Source organism: Pinus tabuliformis, chromosome 6 (assembly GCF_031772625.1).
Source record: "Pinus tabuliformis cultivar Carrire ecotype Pingquan chromosome 6, CPIR1, whole genome shotgun sequence".
NCBI classification, from domain to species: domain Eukaryota; kingdom Viridiplantae; phylum Streptophyta; class Pinopsida; order Pinales; family Pinaceae; genus Pinus; species Pinus tabuliformis.
Window position 1 is genome coordinate 2,049,449,428 of NC_142292.1, and position 17,856 is coordinate 2,049,467,283.

Consider the following 17,856-nt stretch of genomic DNA (forward strand, 5'->3'; position numbering starts at 1 on the left):
TATAACAAGCTGATTAAGGAGAAGTGTTTCAAACACCCAGGCAGACGGAAGAAAGATGCCTCAACTATCAATGTCATAGGACAACTGTCTGACCTTATGCTAGGACAAGTCATCTGCCCAAAGTACCTAGATCCTGGAAGTCCTGTAGTAGATGTACACATCAATGGCACCATTATCCCCCACACCTTGATTGACCTGGGGGCAGCCATCAATGTGATGACCAGGGATACCATGCTTAAACTCAATCTCCAGGGTTCCTTGAGAAAGACCTCGACAGTACTGCAGTTAGCAGATCGCTCCACCATGACTCCCGAAGGGATTGTGGAGGATGTCTTGGTCTCAATTGATTCTTGGGAATACCCTGCAGATTTCCTGGTCCTGCAACCAAAGGCCAAGCTTACTGGATATCCTCTCATCTTGGGAAGGCCTTGGTTAGCTACTGCAGATGCTTACATAAGTTGTCGGGCAGGAAACATGACCATCAAAAATGGTCCCATGTCCAAGCAGCTAGTCCTATACCCTCCTGCCCAACCCTCTTTAGAGCATGATTTACCACTCTGGTTGGAGGACGAAGAGGAAGACGAGGTGTACTCTGCACCTCTGTGCACCCTAGATACCGCTAGAAGAAATTCTCCTACCGAGGATGATTTAATTGAGACCCTGATCCAGAATCCACCTTCCAGTGCACTATCTTTAGAGAAGTTGGTGGAGGATGCCCAAGCTAGCACCTTAGTGGACCTTTGTACAACCAGCCCTATCACTCCCAGAGTCAAAAGTGTGGAGTTCGGCCCTGAGAGAGCGTTAAAGATCAGCTCCTCTCTATCTCCTTCCCAGGAGAGAGCGTTAGATGCTTTTGCTTGGAGCTATAAGGAGATGAAAGGAGTCCACCCCTCGGTCTGTACCCATCATATATACATCAAAGAGGATTGTAAACCAGTTAGGCAACCCCAGAGGAGAATGAATCCAGCCCTTAAGGACATTGTCAAGGAAGAATTGCAAAAACTGTTGGATGCCGGATTCATTTACCCCATCTCAGATAGTGAATGGGTGTCCCCTCTAGTGTTGGTTCCCAAGAAGAATGGGAAGTGGAGGATCTGTGTAGATTACCGGGAGCTGAACAAAGCTACCAAGAAGGACCATTTCCCTCTACCTTTCATAGATCAAGTGTTGGATGGACTGGCAGGAAAGAAGTTCTTCTCTTTCCTGGATGGGTTCAGCGGGTACAATCAAATCCAAATCAGCCCGGAAGACCAAGATAAGACCACCTTCACTTGTCCTTGGGGTACCTTTGCCTACCGAGTCCTTCCCTTTGGGCTATGCAATGCTCCTGCTACTTTTCAGAGAGCTGTCTTGAGCATCTTCTCGGAGTTGGTCCATGATGTAGTGGAAATCTACATGGATGACTTTACCCCTTATGGGGCCAACTTCCAGGAAGCATTGTCCAACTTGGGAAAGGTCCTAACCAAGTGCATCGAGATGAACTTGTCCCTTAGCCCTGAGAAATGTGAATTCCTAATGACTGAAGGGACAGTGTTAGGCCATACCATTTCTTCCCAAGGATTACAGGTGGATCCTAACAAAATTGCTCTAATCAAGAAGGTTCCACCTCCACAAAAGGTAAGGGATGTTAGGAGTTTTTTGGGATTAGCGGGATACTACAGGAGATTCATTAAGGACTTCAGCAAGCTCGCCTCGCCATTGTTTGGCTTGTTGGCAAAAGATGTGGAGTTTAAGTGGACTGACGCTTGTCAGAAGAGTTTGAATGAGTTAAAGGACAAGTTCGTGTCAGCACCAATCTTGAGAGGTCCAAACTGGGCCCTACCTTTCCACATCCACACTGATGCCTCAAACAAAGCCATAGGGGCAGCTTTAGGACAAATTGAGGAAAAACTTCCATATGCCATTTACTTCGTTAGTAAGAACTTGTCCAAAGCTGAGCTGAATTACACTGTAACCGAGAAAGAGTTCTTAGCTGTAGTCCATGCACTAAACAAGTTCTGTCATTACATTACCGGATATCAAACAATTGTACATACTGACCATGCTGCTATTAGATATTTGATGAATAAACCCGATGTGAATGCTCGTATTATTAGATGGTTACTTTTATTGCAGCAGTTTGATCTAACCATTGTTGATAAACCAGGAAGAGAAAATGTTGTTGTTGATTTTTTATCTAGATTGGATTTGTCTGCAGGTGAAGATGGGACGGTGGATGACCAGATGCCTGATGAGCATCTATTTGCTATTTCAGTACTCTCTCCATGGTTTGCTGATATAGCAAACTATCTTGTTTCAGCTCAGTTTCCTCCACACCTCTCTTCGAAAGAGAAGAGCAAAATCATCAGAAAAAGTGCCTCATTCACTTGGATCGGGGGCAACCTATTCAAGCTTGGCCCTGATCAGATCCTAAGGCATTGTGTAAGGGAAGAGGAAGTCTTTGACATCCTCCTCACCTGTCATGATGGGCCTTGTGGAGGACATTTTGCAGCAAAGAGAACTGCCTTCAAGATCCTGCAGGCAGGCTACTATTGGCCCACACTTCATCAAGATGTCAGAAGATATGTCAGTCAGTGTGACCAATGCCAAAGAATGGGGAAACCTACCCAAAAGGATGAGATGCCTCTCCAACCTCAAGTGACTCTTGAGCCATTTGAGAAGTGGGGCATGGACTTTGTGGGTCCAATCAATCCCTCTTCGAGGCAGAGATCCTACATCATTGTGTGTACTGACTACTTGACCAAGTGGGCAGAGACTAAAGCAATCAAAGCAGCAACAGAAGAGAAGGTGGTCGAGTTCTTAAGAGAGAACATCTTCTACAAGTTTGGCTACCCAAGAGAGCTGGTGACCGATCAAGGGAGCCAGTTCACATCCAATTTGGTTGAAGATCTAATAGCTCATCACAAGATCAAACATAGGACTTCCACCCCCTATCATCCTCAAGCAAATGGGCAGGTGGAAGTCACCAATAGAGCATTAGAAGGGATCTTGACCAAAGTGGTGAGCAGCAGCAGAAAAGACTGGGCAGATCGCCTAGTTGAGGCCACATGGGCTTACAACACCACTTGGAAGACCACCACCGACTGCACACCTTATGAGCTGGTCTATGGGAAGAAAGCTTTGCTGTCCATTGAGTTTGAGTATAACACTTTGAGGATGGCAGCTCAGCTGGACCTAGATCTCAGCCATGCACAGCAAGAAAGGTTATTACAGCTGAATGGACTGGATGAGCACCGCATGCAGGCCCTCCTTCAATTAGAAGTGGTTCAACTTCAGAGGAAGGCGTGGCATGACCAACATCTCCATGACAAGCAATTTCAGCCGGGAGATTGGGCCTTGTTGTATGACTCCAGATTCAAAGATTTCAAGGGGAAGTTGAGAACCAGATGGCTAGGCCCATATGTAGTGGAACAGTGCCATGACAATGGATCTGTCCTCATTCGAACCATTGATGAGGAATCCATTCCCATGCTTGTCAATGGGCACCGATTGAAGATCTATAGAAGACCTCTCTCAAGACAAGAGTTTATCAGCACTATGGAGAAATCTGTTTTGGTCATAGAGAAGGGTTCTGCCTCCGCTTTGGGCATACCCTGAAGGATCTAAAACACAAAAAAAAAAAGAAAAAAAAAAAAAGAGAAAAATAAAGATCCTTGGGTGAAAACCTCTCTGAGGCGCCCAAGGTAGGCAGTAGGGGTGAAAACCTCATTGAGGCGCTCCTATTGTCTTTCGAAAAAGAAAAGAGAGAAAAATAAAGATCCTTGGGTGAAAACCTCTCTGAGGCGCCCAAGGCAGGCAGTAGGGGTGAAAACCTCATTGAGGCGCTCCTATTGTCTTTCTAAAAAAAAAAAGGAAAAAAGAAAGAAAAAAGGAAAAAGCAATCAGCACCATAAAAGGTTTGCATGCAGATGTTCTATGGAGGAGAAGAAGCCTCTCCACTCCAAGCCAGGGGCCTTCATCATGCTAACAAAGGATGTCATCAGCACCTCCTCCAAGAACAGCAATGTTTTTTAAGGTATGTGCAATTATTATCATGCTTTGGATCTTCTACAGGAGGATACAGTTTTTCTACAGGAACAGACAGTCTTCCTACAGGAAGACGCGGATCTTCTACAGGAAAGTGCCAATTTTCTACAGGAAGCTCTGTGTTCTACAGGAAACTTCTTGTAGAAGGTTACGATGGCTGAAATGTGTTTCAAATGAAGATCTAGCGACTGAGGAGTGGATTGAATGCATGCATGCCAATGATGGCACCCCTGAACATTGCCATTATCGTCCTCCACCATCTTCGTCGCCATGCAACCAAGATCCCTGCAGCAGCACAACAAAGTAATCAGTTCTCGTGAGAAAGCATCTGTTAAAGAAAAACTAGGCATCGAGAACCATACCACATCCACGTTGATACATCAGAAGCGCTGGGATCGTAATCGAGAAGCCAGAACCGCCAGCATGCAGCATGCACCCAAGGAGAAGGGATTGTGACAAGACCCTCGCGGGGATCCTGTAACAGTCCAACCTGCTCGAGTGAAGACCGTCGACAGCACCGCCATCTGAGCTGAGATCAAACATGGGTGCATGAACGCAGAACCATTCACTCCATCGCCAGCATCCTGTAACCACGAGCCTACAGGAATGTGCAGCCACATGCGGCAGGTAGATCCATCGCTCAAAAAACTGGAAATCATGTGCAGTCGCGCGCAGGTAAGTGTTCTAATCCTTCTCTCCATCAAACTGCATGATTATTACTTCGATTTGTTTTGCATGGCATAAAGGTGAATGGTTGAGCGGCCTAAAGGCCAGTGATTGGCCACGTCGGTTAGTAAAGGGATAGTCAGAGGATGAGGTGGCAGCCACGACGAAAGAAACACGCAGCAAGCACGTGAAGATCAGTCCCGTCAACCGAGAAGTAAAGTTTAACCGAAAAGGGCGGCAGCAGATCTGTGGGAATGAATGCGGCAACAAACGAATGTGCAGGCGGATGATGGGTGACGTCACCCAACGGTCCGGCGGGGACAGCTCACCCCCGCGCCACGAGCTGCACCGATTCAAAATCTAATCGGCTCGATTAAGCGTGTATCTCCATCAACCTCACTTCAAAACTCGAGTAGATCCTCTGCTTACCTCTGCATGTTGATACGCCGAGCTCTCGGCTACCTGAACGCTGGTAAAGCACCTCTCGACCGCCAGCCAACTAAAGCTCTTCCCGAAGCCTGCGCACTGCTCCTACAGGAACAGTTTCTACAGGAACGCCATCCTACAGGAAGCAGTTTCTACAGGAACGCGGCTCTACAGGAAGGTGAAGTCTTCACGTAAAAAAGGTGGCAGAAAAGAGGTAACCCTGCAACTCCTTCCGCAATTGTTTTTTAAAGGTGGCAAGGCCATTAGTCACAGTGTGGTCATAAAAAAATTGGATTGCTGTGCCTATACTATCGCGCCTACAAGATAGCTGTATAATCAACTGTGGTCTAAAAATTCATTGCATGTTCTGTCTTTAAGACCGAATTTCCTGTGTATCCACCACCTTTGGTATAAACCACTGTGTTCATCATGCCTGGCGGGTTTATCAGGTGAGAGCCCACTAATTCAAATGCATTAAGGAGAAACCCGACAGTGGTTGAGCTCTTCACTAGAGCGCAATGGATGCCTTTCTGTGATAAACTACAGGGCTACGATGATGAACTAGCCGAGGAATTTTTGCAGGCTCTGCAGCCTAAATCACAGACATTGGCCACGATAACCTTTAGAGGTCTCAGCCTCGAACTCACCCCAGAGCATATCAGTCGGATTACAGAGCTGCCCATGGGTCTGCCGTGGGACAAAGAAGAGCGGAAGATGAGCCAGCAAGCAAAGAAGGAGTTCTTCCCACCGGAAGAGTCATTCACCGAAGACAAAAATGGAGTCAAAAGGGCAAGCCTGTTGCTGCCATGGAACGAAGTCAGTCTACAAATTATGAAATATATCACCTGTGAGGGTCGATATAGCATTGTATATGCGTATCAATTCAGGTTGCTTAACGAACTAAGACACCAGATTGACCTCCCTGCAGCACAGAGGTTGAGCATTCCTTACTTTCTACTACAGTCCTTAATGGAGTGTTCCACCAAGCTCAAGGACGGAATTCCGGACCAGATAGCCCACCATGGGCTAGTCAAGCTCCTCGTGGAGGATGCTCTCCGCTCATATAAAGTCCCCCTCGCTTGGGAATCATTTAGGAACTTATCCAGAACGGGGAACATAAAAATGTTGCTTGAAGAAGCGGAATCCTCTAACGGAGAAGAAGAAGAGCCAGCAGCCGGGAGTAAGAAAGGAAAAAGCCAAAAAGTTCCGGCTCCAGCACAGAAAAAGGAACGAAAGAAGAAGGAAGAGGGAAAAGATGACAAAGTCAAAGAGGACACCCCCATCCTATCAGCAAGGGAACAGAGGTTGAAAAGCAGGGCAGTCAAAGCTGAGGTGGCCCCTGCCAGCCCAAGCACCTTGTCAGCTTCTGCAGTCAAAGCCAAACGCAAAAGCCACGAAACAAGGCAAGAGAAGGTGGTGAGAGTTGCATCTGTAGGAACGCAATCACAGGCTTCTACAGGAAGCCCGAAAACACAAACTAAGGCTTCTACAGGAGGCCCAAAGATGGAGACAAAGGCTTCTACAGGAAGCCCGACAGTACAACCACAGGCTTCTACAGGAAGCCCGAAGACAGAGACAGGGGCTCCTACAAGAATCACAAGGCTGGAAAGAGGGGTTTCTACAAGAGGCCCGAAGGTCATTGCGAAACAGCCTCCTGTAGAGAGCCCGAAGACAAAGAAAGAATCTTCTACAGGAGGCCCGGAAGCGGGCAAAGCAGGGTCTTCCACAGGAAGCCTGAAATCAAAAAAGGAGGGACCCTCTACAAGGAGCTCCGAGGGAGCAAAACACAAGAAAGAGAAGGCTGACATCCTCGATAAGGAGGCAGCAGTGGCACTGGCTGCCCTCAGCACACCTCCAAAACTGAAAGAGAAAATGGAGAGGGAGACCCCTCTGCCACCTAAAGCCAGGAGAAGCAAGAGGATGTCCCCGAGCAAGCCACAGCCTTCACCCAGCGGCCATACCACTTCAGGGGATGTACCTACTTCACCCAGTGCAAGAACCCCCTCTAAACCATCAGCTACCCCCGAAAAGGGGAGCCCAAAAATAACTTCTTGGACACGAAAGATAGGTCAGTCGCCTTCTGAAGCCCGACTCAAAGAAATAGAAAAAGGGAAGGAAGCATCACCCTCATCACCATCAGGGGCAGAAAAGGCAGGGCCATCAAAAGCAGAAAAGAAACAGCCTGTTCCGGTCCCGAGTCCTCGGCCAAGGACGAGGAACAGGGGCAAGGTTGCTCAAGGATGAGCAAATGGTTCAGCTGGGGGGTGATGATGAGCCCCAATTTTGGTACAATTTGGGCTCATTTTTGGCCTATTTTGCTTGCTCAAACCATTCATTTTTATTGTTTATGCATACACTTCTTAGTTTATTCATTTTGTTTGTAGGAGAAAGGATAGGCACTTTATCTACGTAGCTAATGCATTGTGATTCCAGGTTTTGGCATTAAAAGGGAGCAAAAGACAATGAAAAGGTGGCAAGGAGACAACGAGTTGGCATTGCTGACGTAAGGAGAGGTTGTCCACGGTCTTGGGGGACATTCCTCGTGATCCTCACCAAGAACTCCGAGCCCCACTCCATCCTCCCTAATACACGGCCAGCTGTTCTACAGGAACAGCAGTTCAAAACTGCTCTACAGGAAACAGCATTTATGATCATCCTACAGGATCAGCAATTAAACTATAGATTGAACAGCCGAGCTCCTAGAATCATGGATACTTGTTGGAGCATCGTTTTGTATAAGTATAGAGGCCTTAGCCTTGGTTAGGTTGTTGAAACTCTCGTATTGCTATTGTCATTTTGGAGCACGGTTCAGTTTTTGTCTCTTTTTGTAAGCCAATTTGGCATGATATCAGATTATGAATAAAGAAGACAGTTTGTGATCTAGTTCTGAGTTTCTTAAGGAGACTATAGCTCTCAGGTTAGGGCCCAACCTGAGAGCCATAGATCCCCTCTGCTGTAGTGTTGTTCCCATTTCATTTCCAGCACTTTGAGCTTTTCATTTGTACATGCAATTCGAATTACAGGTTGTTGAGTTGGTCTTTTTCATGAGTAGATAGGATTTGCTTATGGTGAGTTTGTTTACAGTCGTTTAGTGTAGCAGAGGATAGATAGAGTCCATTGGAGCTCCAACAAAAAGGCTGTTAGGACTCACTGCCATCTTTCTTGAAGATTGGGGTGCAGCCCATAGCTAGCCACCAAAAACACGCATTTCTTCACTTGATGATTGCTGCAATACAGTCACTGTTACGTTAGATGCTTCCTTGTCATCCACTCATGCACTACACTCCTTTACCACAGCTTCATGCACATTCTCCTTCGCGTTTTTGACTGCTGATCATTGAATTTATAAGCACAGGTAGTTAGGTTGATGCACTTTCGGTTTGATAACAGTCATAAGCATTTGATACATTTACACTTCTCCTTCTCGGCCCATTACCTTCTCCTCCACCTTGATCACGCATGCAACCACATCTTCTCGACCTTTACTCCGCTCTGCTATTTCCCCAAAGACTTTCACTCCTCGCATAGCTCCATTCTCTAGCCCCTCGTTGTTGACCTAGTCCTCTATCTTCCAACCTACTCCCTACAGTCACTCCCTATCCCATTCCTTCACTTCTACATCCATCACCAGCCTCATCCCCACCTTGCACATCTCCCCCTACCATTCCATTACTCCTCCATCACTCCAACCACTCACGGTAGGACATCCTGTAGCCATTTGTAGACATCCTGTAGAAAACAGAGTATCCTGTAGGATCCTCCACAGCCATCCTGTAGGAGGCCACTCTCTTGGTTGCTGAGCATCTGAATGCGAGGAACCTCTGTGGATGGATGCTAAGGATCCTTAGGGACCTCCCCTAGCCTTCCCAACCTGTCCCACGCTTTCCTTCCTTCTCCATCCCATCTGCACAACCAAACCCTAATTAGCGCACAATCACAATCATTCCACACACTTAAAGGGAAAATACAAAAACATGTCTTTTATGATGCACGTAGCTTAGATCCATGCATTTCCACTTATTAGAGGTAACAGAAGCATTGGTAGAAGTTTCCTTCACATTCCTTGCAGTATAGAGGTTAGACTAGTTAAATTAGGGTTTCCTAGGTTTACATGCTTTGATTTGCTTTCCGATCATTTTCGCCAAGTAGATTAGTTTTCTCTGAGTTAGCTTTCGTCCATCATTGATAAAGCTTCTTCTGTGAGCCTATAGAAGTTGGCTTGAGCCCTAGCGGACTTGTGCCAGCTGACCAAGTGACAGCTGCGACAAGAGCTAGTACTTGTGCATACAGCACCGTCGCTTCCAAGTTTGTACGAACTACCGGGTTGATAAAATGAGAGACAGGAAGCCCCAGGAGTTGTAGCATTATTGCTACAATACTGGAGCTCACCAATCTCCAAGGTATTAGTCTCAGGGAGAGAATTGAGCAAATCTGTGTTGCTCAGCATTTGCAAGATTCTTTTCCTCAGCTGTCAAGTTCATCAGTACCTGTTTCCTTGAAAATATGCTACTCCGTATTTCCTTAAGTAAACCTGCAACTGTCAACCAGTCTTCTTCTACTTGTTTTTCAAGGTTTTGTGGAAACTCCGAATAGCAGAGACCATCCATTCGTTCACCAACCCATCCGGCGATGTTTAGCTTTGCATCCATTCGTTGATGAAGCTACGAAGATCCTTATGCATCAATTCTGTCACCAGACAACACTTACTTTTGTCTTTATCTATGAACGAGCTTAATGCCTGCAAAAGATTTGGGTACAGAAGCTTAGACATTACAGAGACCTCATGAAGAAATATTTCCACATTGGTAAACATATGCATCATTGCAAAATTCTCTCCCATCTAGATAATCTCTTTGACTTCACCAAAGCTTCCACTTCCAATTCTTTTCTTCACATGCAAGTCTTTGCAGGAAACCTTTAAAGGAACCCCTGTTCTAACCTCTGACATGAGAGCTTCCCTTGCACTTGCAACAGTGCCAAAATAAATGATGTGATATCCACAGTCTGATCCCTTGTTTATCCACTGATTACCACAGAAGGCTTCTTCCAAGGAAAGAATGCTCCAGATAAACCCAATGAAACACCATCTGCTAGGGTACTAAAAAACCTTATAAATTGACAACTGTTGATGCAAACCCAATGAATTTTGATAAACATGACAGCTGGGAAAGAATGACTATGGATTCGAACAAATCCCCAATTTCGTAGCGCAGCCAGTGCAAAATATGAATTATGTGCTACGAAATCACCTAAAACATGCTGCGCTGCGAAACTGCCAAAAGGATTTATGTGCTGCAAAACACTTTGTCCTCAAGCTAGTGTGAGCTATTTTGGCATCAAAATTTTCAGTGATAACAGGATTAACCACATTATTCATGGGATTGGATTTATCACTTAGAAACTTCCATGAAAGGTGGCAAACCACTTCCCTTCTATGGAGATTCGAAGCCAAACCATCCTAGCTCAACATAGATTCATTTGGTGAATGGGTTGAAGAGAACCTTCGGGAGCTTGTTGGTTAAAAACTTTACTCAATTCGGTTGGCGCGAGTGCGACTCTGAGACAGAGCACCAATAGTGCGCCCTCTTTAGAGGATTTCCCCCATTGGCGCGGGCAGTACACCGTGGACCCGCGCTAATGCAAAAAGAGTTGTTTTCATGGGTATTTTGCAGGAGATGTCTTCAGGGCATATGAAGCTCATACTTAGAGGAATATGATGCAAGTGGTTTCAGGTCATGTCACTTCTCACAGGTCCCGGAATGAGTCCTCCAGTGTGTGGGTGAGGGGTAACAGGGATGGTGACAAACGGTGACAAATTACTGTGTAGCAAGAACCGTCCTCCAGATCCGTCCAGTCCCAGCCTTCAACAGCCTCCTTCCATAACCAATACCATGATATCTCAAGCAAGAGGGACAATATCAACAACCAAGGAAACAAGGGTTTCCTGAAAATTGGGGAAGTGCTTGAAGCACAGGGATACTTCAGACTCAGTTAGGGATAATCTCATTATAATAATTCTATCTCTTCTCCTCCTTAAGGCCTTCCCATAGAAGTCTATTTATACTCCTCCCAATTAGTTTTTTAGTTGGGAAACAATTGGGCCATGGGCAATAGGTGGTAATCAATAGGTAAAAATGTGAACTCCACCCATAATTAAGGAAATTTAGGTTTTTAATTGTTTTAACACACATACGTGGTTTGGGTATAGACTAACCCATGTGTACACACTTTTATCTTAGGGAAAAGTAGCGTACAAGGAATAAAACATTGTTTTTAAGATATTTGGACCAAGTCTAGAAGGAGGGGTTTCCCTAGGCCATAAACCAAGCATCACAAATACCAAGGGTGGTAAATGGTTCTATAATAGATGACCCCTATATATGAGGTTAGACTGAGAAGGACTTTGCCAGAATTCAACCTGCCAGGACATCAAAAAGAGATCAGAAAAAAACACTCATATAAATCAGGAAACTTGCTTATATAAACAAACTATGCAATAGTGACCATACCTGGATGTCCTTTGTTTGGGTAGTTCCAGCAGGGTTTAGACCCTCTACAACTCCTAAATATCTTTGAATCTGCAAATCAACCAATTTGAACATACATAGCAACATATAGATAAAGCATTTTAATGAAATTAACTTTGTATCATATAAGCAAATGAATAGTTATACATCAAAATAACATTCATATATGAATTACAACACTATCTAATGCATAAACATAGTTAATCTCGGAAACAAGACATTACTTATTTTTATTGTAGAAAGCTATAACTAACACGGAGAGAGTTTACCTAAGTCTTCTTCTTCCGGGTCCAAGCGGAACCGTCCTCCAGATCCATCCAGTCCCAGTCTTCAACAGCCTCCTTCCATAACCAATACCATGATATCTCAAGCAAGAGGGAGAATATCAACAATCAAGGAAACAAGGGTTTCCTGAAACTTGGAGAAGTGCTTGAAGCACAGGGATACTTCAAACTTAGTTATGGATAATCTCAGTATAATAATTCTATCTCTTCTCCTCCTGAATTCCTTCCCATAGAAGTCTATTTATACTCCTCCCAATTAGTTTTTTAGTTGCGAAACAGCTGGGCCACAGGAAATAGGAGGTAATCAATAGGTAAAAATCGTGAACTCCGCCCATAATTAAGGAAATTTAATTTTTTTAAGTGTTTTAACACATATATGTGGGTTGGGTATTGAATAACCCGCGTGTACATACTTTTATCTCAGGGAAAAGTAGCGTACAGGGAATAAAACATTGTTTTTAAAATATTTGGACCAAGTCTGGAAGGAGGGGTTTCCCTAGGCCATAAACCAAGCATCACAAATACCAAGGGTGGTAAATGGTGCTATAACTGATGCCCCCTAATATATGAGGTCAAAAGGGGTACATGATGGCCGAAATGTATTATGGAAAGAATCCTGCTGAGGCTAAGATGGACTTCACCAGAATTCAGCCTACCAAGCCATCAAAAAGAGATCAGAAAGAAACACTCATATAACTTAGGCAACATTCTTATATAGACAAACTATACGATAGTGACCATACATAGATGTCCTTCATTTGGGTAGTTCCAACAGGGTTCAGACCCTCTACAACTCCTGATGATATTGGAATCTACAAATCAACCAATTCGAACATACATAGCAGCATATAGGTAAAGCATTTTAATGAAATTAACTTTGTATGATATAAGAAAATGATTAGTTATACATCAAAATAAAATTCATATATGAATTACAATATCTAATGCATAAACACAATTAATCACAGAAACAAGACATTGTTTCTTTTTATTGTAGAAAGCTATAACTAACACGGAGAGAATTTAATTGAGTCTTCTTCTTCCAGCTCCAAGTAGAGCCATCCTCCAAATCTGTCCAGTCCTAGTCTTCAACAGCCTCCTTCCATAACCAATACCATGATATCTTAAGCAAGAGGGAGAATATAATGATCAAGGAAACAAGGGTTTCTTGAAACTTGGGGAAGTGCTTGAAGCACAGGGATACTTCAGACTCAGTCAAGGATAATCTCAGTATAATAATTCTATCCCTTCTCCTCCTTAAGGCCTTCCCATAGAAGTCTATTTATACTCCTCCCAACTAGTTTTTTAGTTGGGAAATATTTGCGCGATGGGCAATAGGAGGTAATCAATAGGTAAAACCCGTGAACTCCACCCATAATTAAAGAAATTTAATTTTTTCAAGTGTTTTAACACATATGCGTGATTTGGGTATTGACTAACCCACGTGTACACGCTTTTATCTCAGGGAAAAGTAGTCTACAGGGAATAAAACATTATTTTTAAAATATTTGGACCAACTCTGGAAGGAGGGTTTTCCCTAGGCCATAAACCAAACATCACGAATACCAAGGGTAGTAAATGGAACTATAACACTGAGCCGCACGAGGAAGACCCGAATGTAAATATCGTGCTCCAAAGTGGTATCACAACAAGAGATGAAAAAGGCAAGTAGCCCGAAGATAGTGCCTGGGTTCGCAAGGCTCCAACATAGGAACCAGAATTTGATTTAGAGCGCGCTAAGGAGACATTCATGGAAGCTAAGAAGAGCTTCACGGATGCCTCCACTTCGACAAGTAAAGACAAACAGGAACCAGAAATGGACCCATCCATGCTCAATACATTTTTGGAGACATGCATGAAGTTGTTATGTAATAGAGAAGTTGTGATGGGACTATAAGAACTCATCACTAGATGTGCTGGACCAGGAGAACCACCAGTAGTCTGGAAGCTCGAAAGGCACACAACGCGAACAAGAAGAGAGATGATATTGACCCTACAAATCGGGGAATATGAAATGGATCAAGTGATTTTGGATCTAAGATTGAATGCGAATGTCCTGCCAAAGCAGACATGGGAGCGCATGGGCAGGCCTACGCTGCAATGGTCTCCTATTCAATTGTGAATGGCGAACCAGCAAAAGATCCTACCTATGGAAAGATATCAGGGAATAACGGTGGATATCGAAGGTGTGAGTGCGCTTGCAGATTTCGAAGTGATAGAGATTGTTGATGACAACAATCCCTATCCCACGCTACTGGGAATAGATTTGGCCACTGAAATGAATGGAGTGATAAATCTAAAGAAGCGCAAGATGATTTTCGAGAAAAATTCACTATGCGTAGTGGTACCTTTAGACCTTGCGGAAGGATCGCGTTACATAGAGCCAGTGCGTGACTATGATAGCGACGATGATCTAGACTGTATCTACAAGATAACTGTGTGGGAGTAGCACTGGGTAAATCCAACAGTGGATGACAAACTCTCGTGGGAGCATGAAAGACCCTGCACCTTAGATTCGGATGATGAAATAGAATGATGGCAAAACTGGTTACATGAGATAACCACGCTCAACTGTAACATGATGACAAGGTCGCTGCACTACGTGGCAACAAAGGTAAGAGATCTGCCTATGTATGACGAGTTGAGTGAGGTGGATGATTTCTTGACCAAATTTGAATGTGAAGTACCGGAACAACAATGTTTCAACGGTCTGAAATGGGTACTACGCGCTATGCCCGCAAGATGGTGGGATACACATGAAGGAAGTTTTGAGGACTAGTGTGAATGTAGAAGGGTGATGCACATACAATTTGGGAAGCCTCAGATGTGGATAAAAGCCCAGTATGCCCAACAAAATGGCCCGCGTACCCACCTTTCTAGAGGAATACAGCCATATGGTACACAACCTGCACGAAGGCACACCATTTGCATGGTAGGAAACACGATTGGAAAGCAGGAGAGGTCAATACAATGGTGCGAAATACCCCTTCGTTTGGGACTAGGAGGTATGATAAGACCAAGCACATAGAAGGTTCTCCACGTGGAATCCTTTGACAAAGTGTGAGAAGTACTAAACAGGGTCCACAATGCGAAACGGATTGACTAGGACCTATGTGTACCAGTGGTTCACTGGGCTTATAGGACCACGTGAAAATCCCTGACCACGCGGGCACTTTCGAAGCTAAAGTATGAAGCAGATTTTGTAATCCCTATGGAACATGCAAAGCCTAGTCCACGCATAGTAGTACCCATAGATACAGTGGTTCGCGAAGCCCGGAAAGGAGGGATCACATAGCCGCAAGAAATAAAGCGCATGGGACTTGAGGATGAAACCCAACAGGGAAACCTTAGACTCCAGAAACTTGAAGAAGAAATGGTACGGTTAAGGAAGAAAAGCGCTTTGATGGATGCGAAAGTCAAGAATCTAGAGGACGAGATAAAGGACAATTTTCTCGCCAGAAAAACTAGGATGGTAAGGCAAGGTGTGTACAATCCTGCTGACAAGTTTGAGAACTATCACCCTGAATTGATTAGTTTGATGCCTTGGCTTGGACCGCATATTGATAAGCATAGTGACTAGGGTAGCGTGTTGCAAATGGTGAAGTGTGCGATGCCAACCGTAACAATACCAGGCAGGGATTCTCCAAGAACCATGACAGAGGATAGGATGGAACTCTACGTGGGTGGTGCGACCACCTGACTAGCCGAGGAATGGATAGTCTTAGCGCTCCAGGTAGTTGGAAGGGAGCGCGGGACTATAAACTATTCTTCCCAGGAGTTGCACAATATTGGAGTTGCATGCAGCAATAAAGAGTCACAAGGTCCGCGACTGCGCACGGGAGGCTACGCTACTGTGCGGGTTGGCAAAAAAGTGACCATTGAAGTCACTATTCATGATGGGATGCTTGATGTGAGGCTAGTTGGAGTGGGAGGTAGGCATTTAAGACATGATTTATGGGAAAAATCTGGGAAAATCTACTATTAAGGGAGCATTAATGAACTGGATATGGGGGGCATGGTCGAATTCAAATTCAAAAAGCACTATAAAATACAAAGGGTTGCCTAGCAAACAACACTTGGTCATTTAAAAATTGAGCAATTGAGCAAAGCCCTAAGTGTTGTGAGTTGAGTGTTGATTGAGCCCTTGAATTCGAGAGTGATAGATTGCAGCACATATATAATGGCAACAACTAAGGATGGTATAGAGATAGCAGAAGTGACTGCCGAGGAGGCCACATAGGCCCTAACTGTGGGGGATGTTCCAGAAGGTGCCGAGATTGTGGTAGAAATCCCAAAATCACTATGCACACCAAGACCCAAGAAGCACAAGTAGGAAATGGCTCCCGTACATGTATCCCCGTGGAACCCACTGCGCAGCAAACTGTCGATGGAGGAAAAGAGGAAAGTTGTCACTATAGAAACAGACAAAGAAGAAGAATTTTTGCAGGAGTTTATCATCAAAAAAGAAGAAGATAAATCCATGGAGATGGATACTCAACCTCTGCACTCTGCGACAAAACTGCTCACCTATGTCCCCCTATGAAAAGGGAAGGCCAAAGTGCCCAAGGACTTGGACAAGACCAAGAGCTCGCTCTAGACCCCGCTCCTCACAGATGGAGTTATGTTTGAAGGCATGCACCTGGGCCATGTTCTGAGCATGAAATTTGAAGATTTGAAGTTCCCTCCCCTTGAAACCGGAAACCTCATGAAGCAGAACATTGTGGGGGTGGTGACAACATTAGAGCCACAGAAGTGGTTGCGCAAAGTGGAAAAGGTCGAGCTGTTGAACCTACTCTAAGTGCCACATTTCCACCATGCCCCAATAACCATTTTTTTTATCGAGCAGCTGCTCTCCTTGGTGCATGATGGGTGTTTATGGCTGGAGGATCCTATCCCCATCACGGAATACTTGACTCATCACATCTCCCAGCTTCCATACAAAGGACCCCATGGCCATATCAGAAGGGAAGGGGAGTGATTTGGCTATCGCAAAGGCCATGAAGAAGAAGTACAAGCTGGAAAAGAAGAAGAGGGGTTATGCCTTCTCCAGCATCAAGGACAAAGAAGTACGCGTGGCAACCCAAATCCTCGCAGGATAAGTTATGCGCAAGTGCCACACAGATGAGGTACCGGTGCTGGAGGTCGTACTCATCAAGAAATGTGCGAAGCGGGTCCAGTTTAACTGGTCCGAATTCCTCTACATGGAAATTTTAGAGAATTGTCACGAAGCCCAAGAATAGGGAAAAATGTTCCACTATGCATGGTTGTTGTTGTCCATAGTACTTGTAGTTGGAGAATTTCCAAAGGATAGTCAATTCCCCATAATTGACAAATATTTACCAGAGACCGTGAAGTACACTTCGCTCTAGGCTACAAAGGATGCTAAAAGGATATGCGACAACAAGATCTTCTGGCTACTCATGGAGATGAACATACGAATGTGGATCAACCATAAGCCATAGTTGTCACCCACGGTTTACAACAGTCTGTAGAGTTTTGCAAAATTTAAGGCAGACATGCATAACATATATATCAAGGCACTCAAGGACCCGACGAAGCAGTGGACAAAGCTACCTTTTGTATCTACTAAAAATGCCATTTTTAATGTCCTGGAGGCATGGCCATGGGAAAGACAAGACCCAGACATTGCATAAATTGAGAAGTTGGCAGTGTAAAAGAAGAAAGAGGATGCCAAGCTGCACATCACACAGTTGGCCGAAAAACAATGGAAGGAAATAGTAGCAGCAGAAGTGCGGGTAGCGTGAGACGTGGCACAGAAAGTAGCCAAGAAGGAAAAGGCCACAACAGTAGAATAGCACAGGAAGCAGCCGTGAAGGTGGGCAACGGCCAAACAACACCTTCACAAGGGTAGGCAGTAGAGGAAGCAGAAACAGAAGAAGGAGGCATGGACCCACGAACTACGTCCA